At 46.5% G+C, this 12,483-nt stretch overlaps 1 non-coding gene across 1 annotated transcript; it reads left to right on the plus strand.

Moving 5' to 3' along the window:
- Nucleotides 1-8,421: 8,421 nt before the first annotated feature.
- trnah-gug (transfer RNA histidin (anticodon GUG)) lies at nucleotides 8,422-8,493 on the plus strand. The gene has a single exon. It is a non-coding gene; the product is annotated as a tRNA-His (tRNA).
- The last annotated feature ends 3,990 nt before the right edge of the window (nucleotides 8,494-12,483 follow it).

A 12,483-nucleotide genomic window follows, 5' to 3' on the forward strand; every position in this document is an offset into this window, starting at 1 on the left:
AGGAACGGGAAGAGAAGCCATTCCATTTGATTCCCTGGCTACGATTGGAGAGATAGGAATGGAACCAGACGAGCTCAGTTCCATCCAGCTGGAAGACGGAGGAGAGACACTGGAGGAGGATGGTGTGGTCAACCATGTCAAAGGCTGCAGACAGGTCGAGAAGGATGAGGAGGGATAGTTCACCACGGTCACAGTCACAGAGGATGTAAATTGTGACTTTGATAAGGGCCGTTTCAGTATTGTGGCAGGGGCGGAAAACTGATTGGAGGGATTCAAACATGCAATTGCGGTTGAAATGGGCACGGGTTTGGGAGGCGACAACACGTTCAACGACTTTGGAGAGGAAAGGGAGGTTGGAGATGGGCATTATCGACCTGGATCTGTACTTTCATGGAATATATATTTGAAACGCGAGGTCTCTCTGTTCATTCACAGGGTCTGTGCCGTTCTATTGAGTGTGCACTTCCAGTCCTGGTTTTTCCTCCTAAAATATATTATCTCATAATTTCCACATTAAATTAAATTTATCAACTGTCTGCACCTTCTATTAACTTGTCTATCGTAGAATTACATAGAATTTACAGCACAGAAACGGTCCATTGTGCCTAAATGTTCCATGACTGTGTTCATGCTCCACATTCCCACCCTTCTTCACCGCACCCTATCAACATATCCTCTATTCCTTTCTCCCTCATGTGTTTGTCGAGCTTTCCCTAAATGCATCTATGCTAGTATCCTCAACTATTCCTTGTGGTACCGAGTTCCACATTTTAAGAACATAAGAAATAGGAACAGGAGGAGGCCATGCGGCCCCTCGAGCCTGCTCCACCATTCACTCAGATCATGGCTGATCTTCGATCTCAACTCCACTTTCCCGCCCGATCCACATGTCCCTTGATTCCCTTAGAGTCCAAAAATCTATCGATCTCAGACTTGAATACACTCAATATCCACAGCCCTCTGGGATAGAGAATTCCAAAGATTCACAACCCTCTGAATGAAGAAAGTCGTCCTCACCTCAGTCTTAATGGTTGACCCTTTACCCTGAGACTAAGACCCCTAGTTGTGGATTCCACAGCCGGGAGAAACAGCCTCTCAGCATCTACCCTGTCGATCCGTCTCGGAATTTTTCATGTTTCAATGAGATCACCTCTCATTCTTCTGAACTCCAGCGAGTATAGGCCCATTCTACGCAATCTCCACTCATAGGACAATCCTCTCATCCCAGGAATTAATCTAGTGAACCTTCATTGCACCGCAACTAAGGCATGTATGTCCTTTCTTAGATAAGGAAACCAAAGCTGCACACAATGCCCCAGGTGTGGTCTCACCAAAGCCCTGTATAATTGCAACAAGACTTCCTTACTCTTGTACTCCAACCCCCTTGCAATAAAGACCAACATACCATTTGCCTTCCTAATTGCTTGCTGTACCTGCGTGTTAACTTCTTGTATTTCATGTACAAGACAGCAAAATGAACATCAACATGGAAACATGGAAAATTTATGGCACAGATGGAAGCCATTCAGGCCATCATGTCTCTACAGGTCGTAAAAGAGCCACCCCGCCTAATCCCACTTTCCAGCACTTGTTCCGTAGCCCTTTAGGTTATGGCAATTCAAGTGCATATCCAAGTACTTTTTAAATGTGACGATGGTTTCTGCCTCTACCACCCTTTCAGGAAGTGAGTTCCAGAACCCCACCACCCTCTGGGTGAATTTTGTTTTCCTCAGCTCATCTCTAATCCTCCGACCAATCCCCTGCTAAATGGGCCCTCTGCTCAGGGAAATAGGTCCTTCCTGTCCATTCTATCCAGGCCCCTCATAATTTTATACACCTCAATTAAACCACACCTCAGGCTCCTCTGTTCCAAAGAAAACAACCCCAGCCTGTCCAATCTTACCTCATAGCTAAAATTCTCCAGTCCTGACAAAATCCTCATAAATCTCCTTTGTACCCTCTCAAGTGCAATCACATCTTTGCTGTAATGTGGTGACCACAACTGTGCACAGCACTCAAGCTGTGGCCTAACTAGTGTTTTATACAGTTCTAGCATAACTTCCCTGCTCTAATATTCTATGCCTCGGCCAGTAAAGGAAAGTATCCCGTATGACTCCTTAACCAACTTATCTACCTGTCCTGCTACCTTCAGGGATCAGTGGACACGCACTCCAAGGTCTCGCTCTCCCTCCACACCTCTCAGTATTCTCCCATTTATTGTGTATTCCCTTGCCTTGTTTGACCTCCCCAAATGCATTACCTCACACGTTTCTGGATTGAATTCCATTTGCCACTTGTCTGCCCACCTGACCAGTCCACTGATATCTTTCTGCATTCTACTGCTTTCGTCCTCACTATTAACCACACGGCCAATGTTTGTATCATCTGCCAACTTCTTAATCATGCCCGCTACATTTAAGTCTAAATCATTAATATATACCACAAAAAGCAAGGGACCTAGTACTGAACCCCGTGAACCCCAATGGAAACAGCCTTCCAGTCACAATCCGTCAACCATGACCCTTTGCTTCCTGCCACTCAGCGAATTTTGAATCCAATTTGTCACTTTCCCCTAGATCCCATGGGCTTTTATTTTTTTGACCAGTCTGCCATGTGGGACCTTGTCAAAAGCCTTGCTAAAATCCATGTACACTACATCAAACGCATGGCCCTCACCAACCCTCCTTGTCACCTGCACAAAAAATTCAATTAAGTCAGTCAGACAAAACCTTCGCTTAACAAATCCATGTTGACTGTCCTTGATTAATCCGTGCCTTTCTAAATGAAGGTTCATGCTGTCCCTCAGAATTGATTCCAATAATTTGCCCACCACCGAGGTTAGACTGACTGGCCTGTATTTACTGGGTCTGTCCTTTTCTCCATTTTTAAAGAACGGCCAACTTTAGCAGTCCTCCAATCCTCCGACACCATGCCTGTAGCCAGGGACGATTGGAAAATGATGGTCAGGACCTCCCTTATTTCCTCCCTTGCTTCTTTTAACAGCCTGGGATACATTTCATCCGAGCCTGGCAATTTATCTACTTTCAAAGATGCTAAACCCCTTAATACTTCCTCTCTCATTATGTTTATCCCATCCAATATTTCACATTCCTCCTCCTTAACTACAATCTCTGCATCGTCCCCCTCTTTTGCGAAGACAGACGCAAATTATTCATTGCGAACCATTCCCACGTCTTCCACCTCCACGAATAGGTTATCTTTTTGGCCTCTAATAGGCCCGACTCTTTCCTTAGTTATCCTCTTGCTCTTTATGTATTTATAAAATATTTTGGGTTTTCCTTAATTTTACTTGCCAGTATTTTTTCATGCCCTCTCTTTGCTTTCCTAATTTCCTTTTTAATTTCACCAACATTTAATTATTTCTCACCATTTAAAACATATTCTGTTCTTTTATTCTTCCCATCAAAGTGAATAACCTCACATTTCCACACATTGTACTCCATCTGCCGCCTTCTTGCCCACTCACTTAACCTGTCTATATCCCTTTGCAGACACGTTGTGTCCTCCTCACAGTTTACTTTCCCATCTTGCTTTGTATCGTCAGCAAACTTGGACACATTGCACTCGGTCCCTCCATCTAAGTCGTTAATACAGATTGAAAATAGCTGACACCCAAAAACGGCCGGCATTGCTCTCTGTTCAGTTAAGAGGAACTTCCCTGCTTGGAAATTCGTCCCAGCCTTGTTGAGGTGCAACACGTCCATCTTGTGCAGGTCTTTAATATTAATCAATACACAATGAGGCCCTGGGAAAGCGAATATCTCTCCACAGATGTTGCCTGATCTGTTGAGTGTTGCCAGTAGTTTCTGGGTTTATTTTCGAGCTTTCACTATAGCAGTTTTCCTGACAATCTGCAACTTGCCTCAAGGGCGCAGCTTCAAGAACAACTTTCTTGGGCTCTTCTCACACACAAGATCGCACTTTACTTTCCGACACACGCGCTTTAAAATCTGCCGTTTCCACACACAGCGTCCTGCGCCACGAGAATTTGAAAGACCTTTCGCTCATGGCCTGCAATCGCTCCTTTTTCATCACAGGCGCTCTTTACATTTGTCCTCTACTCGATTCAATCACAAATTTCAACAGAACTATTAAGATCAAGGCGGAACACTTCCGATCTCACTGCACCGCCCCAACTTGCCAAATGTGCACCTTTCAAACGCCATTCGCAGCTCTGCAGCGCTGCCCGTCACTCACGCAACTCAACTGCTGAGAGAAAAGAGCCAACAAGCATCAAAACAATAACCAGTTCTTCAGTTACCATCCCCTGGATCACAAGATTCCACAAGTAAATTTCGTGAACATTCGGGCGGCTGTCTTTCCAGAGACCAGCCCTGCTTTCGTCGTGTTTTTCTGTCGAGCGGTCACGCAGATCGAAACGTATCGATTGGTTTCAAGGCACAAATGAACATTGGTGTGAATGGGACATGTGCCCAATAGAAACAGCGGACGGAGCAGAACAAACTGAAAGGCGTGAGATCGTGAAAGTGAATGTTAGAGTCGGCAATGGAGCAGGAAAGTGTCCATGAAATGGGAGGAGGAAAGTAAAGACGGCCTATTGAGTGTGGAAGGAAGAAAAAGCTGGGAGAAGAGGCGGGTTTGAACTGTGGAACATCAAGTACAGGCATGTGAGAGTGCTGGGATTTGATGGAATATGAGATTTGCTTTCACGGATCAAAGATGACTGCATTCTTTGAGCATGAGAGGCAGAAGACAAAAGAAGCAGCGCACACTATGACGTGACTCAGATTCGAATCGAGGTTGCAGCAGCGCACAATACAGAGTACGAACCACTATCCGATCACGGCACCACATCCCACCTGTGTAAACGTTGTCTGTACTATTTACCTTTAATGTAGCAAAACGTCCCAAGGCGCTTCACAGGAGCGTTTTGAAACAAAATCTGACACCGAGCCACAGAAGGAGATATTAGAAGCAAAATACTGCAGATGCTGGAAATCTGAAATAAAACCAGAAAATGCTGCAAATAATCAACAAGTCAGGCAGTGTCTGTGGAGAGAGAAACAGAGTTAACGTTTCAGGTCGATGACCCTTCGTCAGAAATGGAAAAGGTTGTAGATTAAACAGTTTTTAAGCAAGTCCAGCGTCAGGAAAAGAGATGGGGGAGGAAGGGGAGGGGAGGAAAGAACAAAAGGGAAGGTCTCTGATAGGGTGGAGGGCAGGAGTGATTAAATAACAAAAGGGATGATGGTGCAAGGAGGGTGGTAATGGGACAAGTAAAGAAACAAAAGATGGGTCTCGAGGAGCTGTAAATGGCAAAATTTGAACCACAATCAGCACTTGCTGTCCGAAAAAATGTGATCAGTGTTTATGATCTGAAGTTATTGAAATCAATGTTGAGTTCAGAAGGTTGTAAAGAGCCTGATCGAAAGATGAGGTACTGTTTCTCGAGCTTATGTTGAGCTTCATTGGAACGGAGTAAGAGGCCGAGGACAGAGAGGTCAGAGTGGGAGTGGGACGGGGAATTAAAATGGCAAGCGACCGGAAGCTCAGGGTCACGCTTGTGGACTGAGCGGAGGTGTTCAGCAAAGCAATTACAAATAAATCACTGTTTCACCTGGAAGGAATGTTTGGGACCCTGGAAGGTGGGAAGGGAGGAGGTGAAAGGTCAGGTGTTGCATCTCCTGCACTCGCATGGGAAGGTACCGTGGGGAGCAGAGCGGGTGTTTGGGGTGATGGAAGATTGGACCAGGGTGTTGTGGAGGGAGCGGTCCATTATGAAGGCTGAAAAGGGAGGGGAGGGGAAGATGTTTTTGGTGGTGGCATCGCGCTTGTACGTGGAGGAAATGGCGGAGGTTCGTACATTGAATGTGGAGGCTGGTGAGGTGGAAGCCAAGGACAAGGGGGACCCTATCATGGTTCTGGGAGGGAGGGAGGGGAAGGGGTAAGGGCAGAAGTGGAGTCAATAAGACCGACACAGTCGAGGGCCCAGTCAACTGCAGTGGAGGGGAATCCTCGATTGAGGAAAAAGGAAGACATATCGGAAGCATTTGTGTGGATGGTGGCATCATCAGAACAGACACGACGGAGATGGAGAAACTGGGAGAACAGAATAGAGTCCTTACAGGAAGCGGGGTGGGATGAAGTGTAATCAAGGTAGTTGTTGGGGTCGGTGGCCTTATAACAGATATTGGTTGACAGACCATCCCCGGAAATGGAGATAGAGAAGTCGAGGAAGGGAATGGAAGGTTCAGAGATGGACCGTGTGAAGGCGAGGGGAGGGTGGAAATTGGAAGCGAACTTGATTGGGGCGAGAGCAGGAAGTGACATCGATGTACCAGAAAAAGAGGCGAGGGGAACAGAGTAGTACTGGAACAAAGAATCTTCCACGTATCCCCCAGAAAAAGTCAGGCATAGCTCGGACCCACATGAGTTCCCATAGTGACATCTTTCATTTGGAGAAAGTGAGTGGAGTCAAAGGAGAAGTTGTCCAAAGTAAGAACAAGTTCAGCCAGACGGAGGAGAGTGGTGGAGGATGGGGATAGGTTGGGCCTTCGTTCATGGAATAGGCGGAGGGCCCGCAGGCCGTCCTGTTGTGGGGGGTGGGGGGGGGTGGTGGTGGAGGTGTAGACGGACTGGAAGTCCATGGTGAAAAGGAGACAGTTAGGGCCGGGGAACTAGAAATTGTTCAAGTGGCGCATGGAGTTGTAAGATTCGTGGATATTGGTCGGAATAGACTGGACGAGGGGAGAGAAAGTAGAGTCAAACTAGGAAGAAATAATTATCCGGGGGCACGAACAGGCTGAGACGATGGATCTCATGGGTCAGTTCTGCATGTGGATCTTGGAAGGAGTTAGAAGCGGGGTTGGGGGACAATGAGGTGGAGGCCTTGGGGAGGAAGATCTCCAGAGGAGATGAGGTCATTGACGGCCTGGGAAACTATGGCTTGATGTTCGGTGGTGGGATCACGCTCCAAGGGGAGGTAGGAGGAGGTATCGGAGAGTTGGCGTTCAGCCGCCGCTAGGTAGAGGTCTGTTCGCCTCACAACAACAAGAGCGCCGCCATTGTCAGCAGGTTTAATGACAATGTCAGGGTTGGACCTGAGAGAACGGAGTGCTGCGAGTTCAGATGGAGGGAGGTTAGAGTGAGTGAGGGGAGTAAAGAAATTGAGACGGCCGATGTCACGCCGGCAGTTCCCAATGGAAAGATCAAGAGGGGGTAACAGGATAGAGGGAGGGGTCCAGGTGGAATGAGAAATCTGAAGATGGGAGACAGGGTCCGCTGTGCGGGGGGAAGACTCCTGGCCAAAGAAATGGGCGCGGAGGTGAAGGCGACGGAAGAAGAGCTCAGCATCGTGTCGAGCTCGAAACCCATTGAGGTGGGGGCGTAAGGGGATGAAACTGAAGCCTTTGCTGAGGACTGACGTTCGGGGTCAGAGAGGGGAAGGTCAGAGGGAATGGTGAAAACACGACAAAGAGATTGGAGGGAGGGGTGGGGTCAGAGGAAAGTGAAGGGGAAGAAGGATCGGGAGGGTTGTTGGTATCTAAGAGTTGTTGAAACTTGCGGTCCTTGACATCTGAAAGGAAGGAAAAAAGTTTTTTGTTGAAGCGCTGGATGAGGCGAAGGATGAAATGGAACTGCGGACCAGGACAGCTCTGAAGTAGAGAGAGTCGGTGCTGCTGAAGAGAGAGTGTTTGATCAGGTTTCTACTGAAACTCACTTTCTCAGCAACTGTGTCCGGCTCCGACTTATTCCACGTGGATTCCAACTTAAATTCCACCCTTCATGTTTCGGATCCACCCATGATTCCAGATATCTCCATGATATTCAGCGTTCCTCCAACCACTGCTCCCGCCGCTTCCTGAGATCCACGCTCAACGCCACGCACCGCCACATGCTCACTCTCGACCTCTCTCTCCACGCATGGTTTTTATCCCATCCGCGCCATTATTGCATTTACCGTTTGATGTGTTGGTTCCTTCATTATATTCATCCAGAAGTCCTGGATTTCAGTCCAATCCGAAGCCACGGTGGATGAATTTTGCATTGCTCGCTGAACTCTGCTCAAATCAGCAAAGTCCTGATTGGCGGCCGGAGGTGTTGCGAGTGTAAGATGTGAATAACGTGAAGTATCAATCAAAGTGCACAATTTCTGTTTAATCTTCAACCTTTTCCAGTTCTGACGACGGATCATCGACCTGAAACGTTAACTCTGTTTCTCTCTCCACAGATGCTGCCTGACTTGCTGATTATTTACAACATTTTCTGTTTTTTTTTCAAATTTCCAGCATCGGCAGTATTTTGCTTCTGATATCTCCTCATGTGGTTCAGTGTCAAATTTTGTTTGAAAACGTGACTGTGAAGCCCCTTGCGATCTTTTGCTACCTTAAAGGAGCTTTATAAATACTACAGGTAGAGCAGTTCCAGTTGTGGTGTGGTGCCGTGATCGTATAGTGGTTAGTACTCTGCGTTGTGGCCGCAGCAACCTCGGTTCGAATCCGAGTCACGGCATAGTTTTTGTCTTCTGCCTCTCTTGCTCATCGAATGCAGGAATACATCAATCTTCAATGCATGAAATAAAACCAAATATTCCATCAAATCCCAGCACTCTCACATGCCTGTACTTCATGTGCCGTCGTTCAAACCCGCCTCTTCTCCCACCTTTTTTTTCCTTCCACAGTCAATAGGCCGCCTTTACTTTCCTCCTTCCATTTCATGAACATTGCCGACTCTAACATTCACTTTCACGATCTTATGCCTTTAAGTTTGTTCTGCTCCGACCGCCGTTTCTATTGGGCACATGTCCCATTCGCACCAATGTTCATTTGTGCCTTGAAACCAGTCGACACATTTCGATCTGCGTGACCGCTCGACAGACAAACACGACGAAAGCAGGGCTGGTCTCTGGAAAGACAGCCGCCCGAATGTTCACGAAATTCACTTGGGTGATCTTATGATCCAGGGGATGGTAACTGAAGAACTGGTTTTTGTTTTGATGCTTGTTGGCTCTTTTCTCTAAACAGTTGAGTTGTGTGAGTGACGGGCAGCGCTACAGAGCTGTGAATGGCGGTTGAAAGGTGCACATTTGGCAAGTTGGGGCGGTGCAGTAAGATCGGAAGTGTTCCGCCTTGATCTTAATCGTTCTGTTGAAGCGTGAGATTGAATCAAGTAGAGGATAAATGTAAAGAGCGCCTGTGGGGAAAAAGGAGCGATTACAGGCCATGAGCAGAAGGTCTTTCAAATTCTCGTGGCGCAGGACGCTGTGTGTGGAAACGGCAGATTTTAAAGCGCGTGTGTCGGAAAGTAAAGTGCGATCTTGTGTGTGAGAAGAGCACAAGAAAGTTGTTCTTGAAGCTGCGCCCTTGAGGCAAGTTGCAGGTTGTCAGGAAAACTGCGATAGTGAAAGCTCAAAAATAAACCCTGAAACTGCTCTCAACACTCAGCAGGTCAGACAGTATCTGTGGAGAGATATTCGCTTTACCGGGGCCTCATTGTGCATTGATTAATATTAAAGACCTGCACAAGATGGACGTGTTGTACCTCAACAAGGCTGGGACCAATTTCCAGGCAGGGAAGTTCCTCTTGACTGAACAGAGAGCAATGCCGGCCGTTTTTGGGCGTCAGCTATTTTCAATCTGTATTAACGACTTAGATGAAGGGACCGAGTGCAATGTGTCCAAGTTTGCTGACGATACAAAGATAGATAGGAAAGTAAGCTGTGAGGAGGACACAAAGTGTCTGCAAAGGAATATAGACAGGTTAAGTGAGTGGGCAAGAAGGCGGCAGATGGAGTATAATGTGTGGAAATGTGAGGTTATTCACTTTGATGGGAAGAATAAAAGAAAAGAATATGTTTTAAATGATGAGAAATCATTAAACGTTGGTGAAATTAAAAAGGAAAATAGGAAAGCAAAGAGAGGGCATGAAAAAATAGGCCTCTTGCGCATCTACGATTTTCATCGCTCCACCATTGGCGGCCGTGCCTTCAACCGACTGGGCCCAAAGCTCTGGATTTCCCTCCCTAAACCTCCCCGCCTCTCTCCCTCTCTCTCCTCCTTCAGACACTTAAAACCTACCTCACCTGTCCCAATATCTCCTTATGTGGCTCGGTGTCACATTTTGTTTGATAATCGCTCCTGTGAAGCGCCTTGGGACGTTTTACTCCGTTAAAGGCGCGATATAAATGCAAGTTGTTGTTGTTGTTGGGGTGGAGAAAGGGTTTTCTTTCTTTTTATCACTCTTTTCTATCTCTCCATTTCTTTCCTTTCTCGGACTCTGTTTTCCGGGTCTGTTTACTGACACACATTACAATCTGTGTCACTCGGTGTCGAACAATGTGAGGCAATGTGTTTTATTCCCGCTGTGTTATCTCTCTGGCGGTTTGCTGATAAATGTTTAACTCGCGGCCTGTTCCCGTTAATGGTCACAAGCAGTAACAGACAGACAGAGCGTGTCTGACCGCCCTGAGATGTGGAAAAGGCATCAGTTTAGGACAAATGCATCAAATCAAATGTTCATCGAGCACCGAGAAAGACAAAAACCAGAGAGAAAGGCAGAAGGAAATCGAGAAATAAAAGCTAAATACAGACATCCTTGATGTCTCTCTATTCCATCCCCAACCGTTCAGTGTCGGGTAAAAATGTCAGTGTAAATAAATGTTCGAGAATCGGCCCAAAGAAGAAAAAACAAAATAATCCAAAAACTGCCGAAACTCGGGATCGAACCAGGGACCTTTAAATCTTCAGTCTAACGTTCTCCCACCTGTGCTATTTCGGCCCCACATTAAACGCACCTTTGTGTCAGCCTCTTGGAATAAAATATAACCCCGGGTGGAATTGCCCCTCCCGCCCATTCCTCACTTCGGGAGAATGAGACCGACCATCAAGGAGAGATTTTCTGATCCTGTCGTTGAATCTCATTTATATTAAACATTCCTTGAACTCTCTGCCGGGGGGATTCAGAGCTGGGGTTCGCCATGAACCAGCTTCCCCTCAATTCCCAGCTTTATCAGTGAATCGACCAACAAACGCTCGACAGAGCTCAGGTTATATTAATAATAAAAACAGAAAATGCTGGAAATACTCAGCAGGTCAGGCAGCATCTGTGGAGAGAGAAACATCCTTTCAGGTCGATGACCTTTCATCAGAACTCTCTCCACAGATGCTGTCTGACCTGCTGAGTGTTTCCAGCATTTTCTGTTTTTACTTCAGATTTCCAGCATCTGCAGCATTTTGCATTTGTTTTGCAGCTTGTATTAATGTTCTCCTGATGATATCTTAATATTATCTTGTTTTTGGGCCATTTTATCAGGTTCATGGACAAATTCTTCCATCATCCCTTCTCCCACATCGCTCCTCTCTCTCATTCATTCTTTTCTCCTTTCAATCCAGGACGGGAATCAGAGCTCACCCCCCGAACCCTCCGCACACAGACCCCCGTGTACCACCCCGTGTGATCCAAGAGACAATTCAATACATTACACTCTGTATAAACACAGAAAGCTGACACACCAGGGGAGATCGCACAGTTTTGGACACGGAGTGAAATGAACTGAAGTGTTTATAAAAAGTTACAGATCACAACACGTGTCTCTGTCTCTCTCCGCCATCCCGGCCTGTGCGGGGTGAGCTGATCTCAACTGGTGTGGTCCTGAGTCCCACACAGAGCAGGATAGTCACATGTTCAATCTCCAGCCTGCACTGAGTGAGCTGATCTCACGAGGTGTGCGACTGAGCCATGGTGCAAGAAAAGCCGAGGCTCAGTCCTGGGCCTGTGCCGAGTGAGCTGACTCAATGTGTTCCTGGTAATTTTCATCAACATCTATGAATGTAGCAGCACAAGTTGGTGAAACCTTTAAAACAGCATCCGGTTCCTTGGCTTAATAATAGAGAAATAGAGCACAAAAGCAAGGAAGTTATGTTAAACGTTTATAAATCATTGTTCAGGCCTCATCTGAAGTATTGTGTCCAATTCTGGGCACTATAATTTATTAAGGAGGTCAAGGTCTTGGAGAGGATGGAGAGGAGATTTCCCAGAATTATACCAGGGATGGGGTTTAGTTGTGTGGAGAGACTCGAGAACCTGGGATTGTTCTGCTTCGAGCAATGAAGGTTAAGGGTAGAAGTAACCCACGTGTTCAAAATTAAGAGGGGTTTTGATACAGTAAATAAGGAGAAACTTCACCCACTGGCGGGAGGGTCGGCAACCAACGGACACAGATTTAAGATAATTAGCAAAAGAACGAGAAGGGAAATAAGGAGATTTTTTTTACACAGCGAATTGTTATGATCTGGAACGCACTGCCTCAAAGGATGGTGGAGCTCGATTCAATCGTAACTTTAAAAGGAGAATTGGATAAATACTTGAGTATCTCTCCACAGATACGACCTGACCTGCTGAGTGTTACCAGCAGTTTCTGGGTTTATTTTTGAGCTTTCACTATCGCAGTTTTCCGGACAACCTGCAACTTGCCTCAAGGGCGCAGCTTCAAGCACAACTTTC

The sequence above is a fragment of the Heptranchias perlo genome, chromosome 35 (genome assembly GCF_035084215.1).
Source record: "Heptranchias perlo isolate sHepPer1 chromosome 35, sHepPer1.hap1, whole genome shotgun sequence".
Classification (NCBI taxonomy): Eukaryota; Metazoa; Chordata; class Chondrichthyes; order Hexanchiformes; family Hexanchidae; genus Heptranchias; species Heptranchias perlo.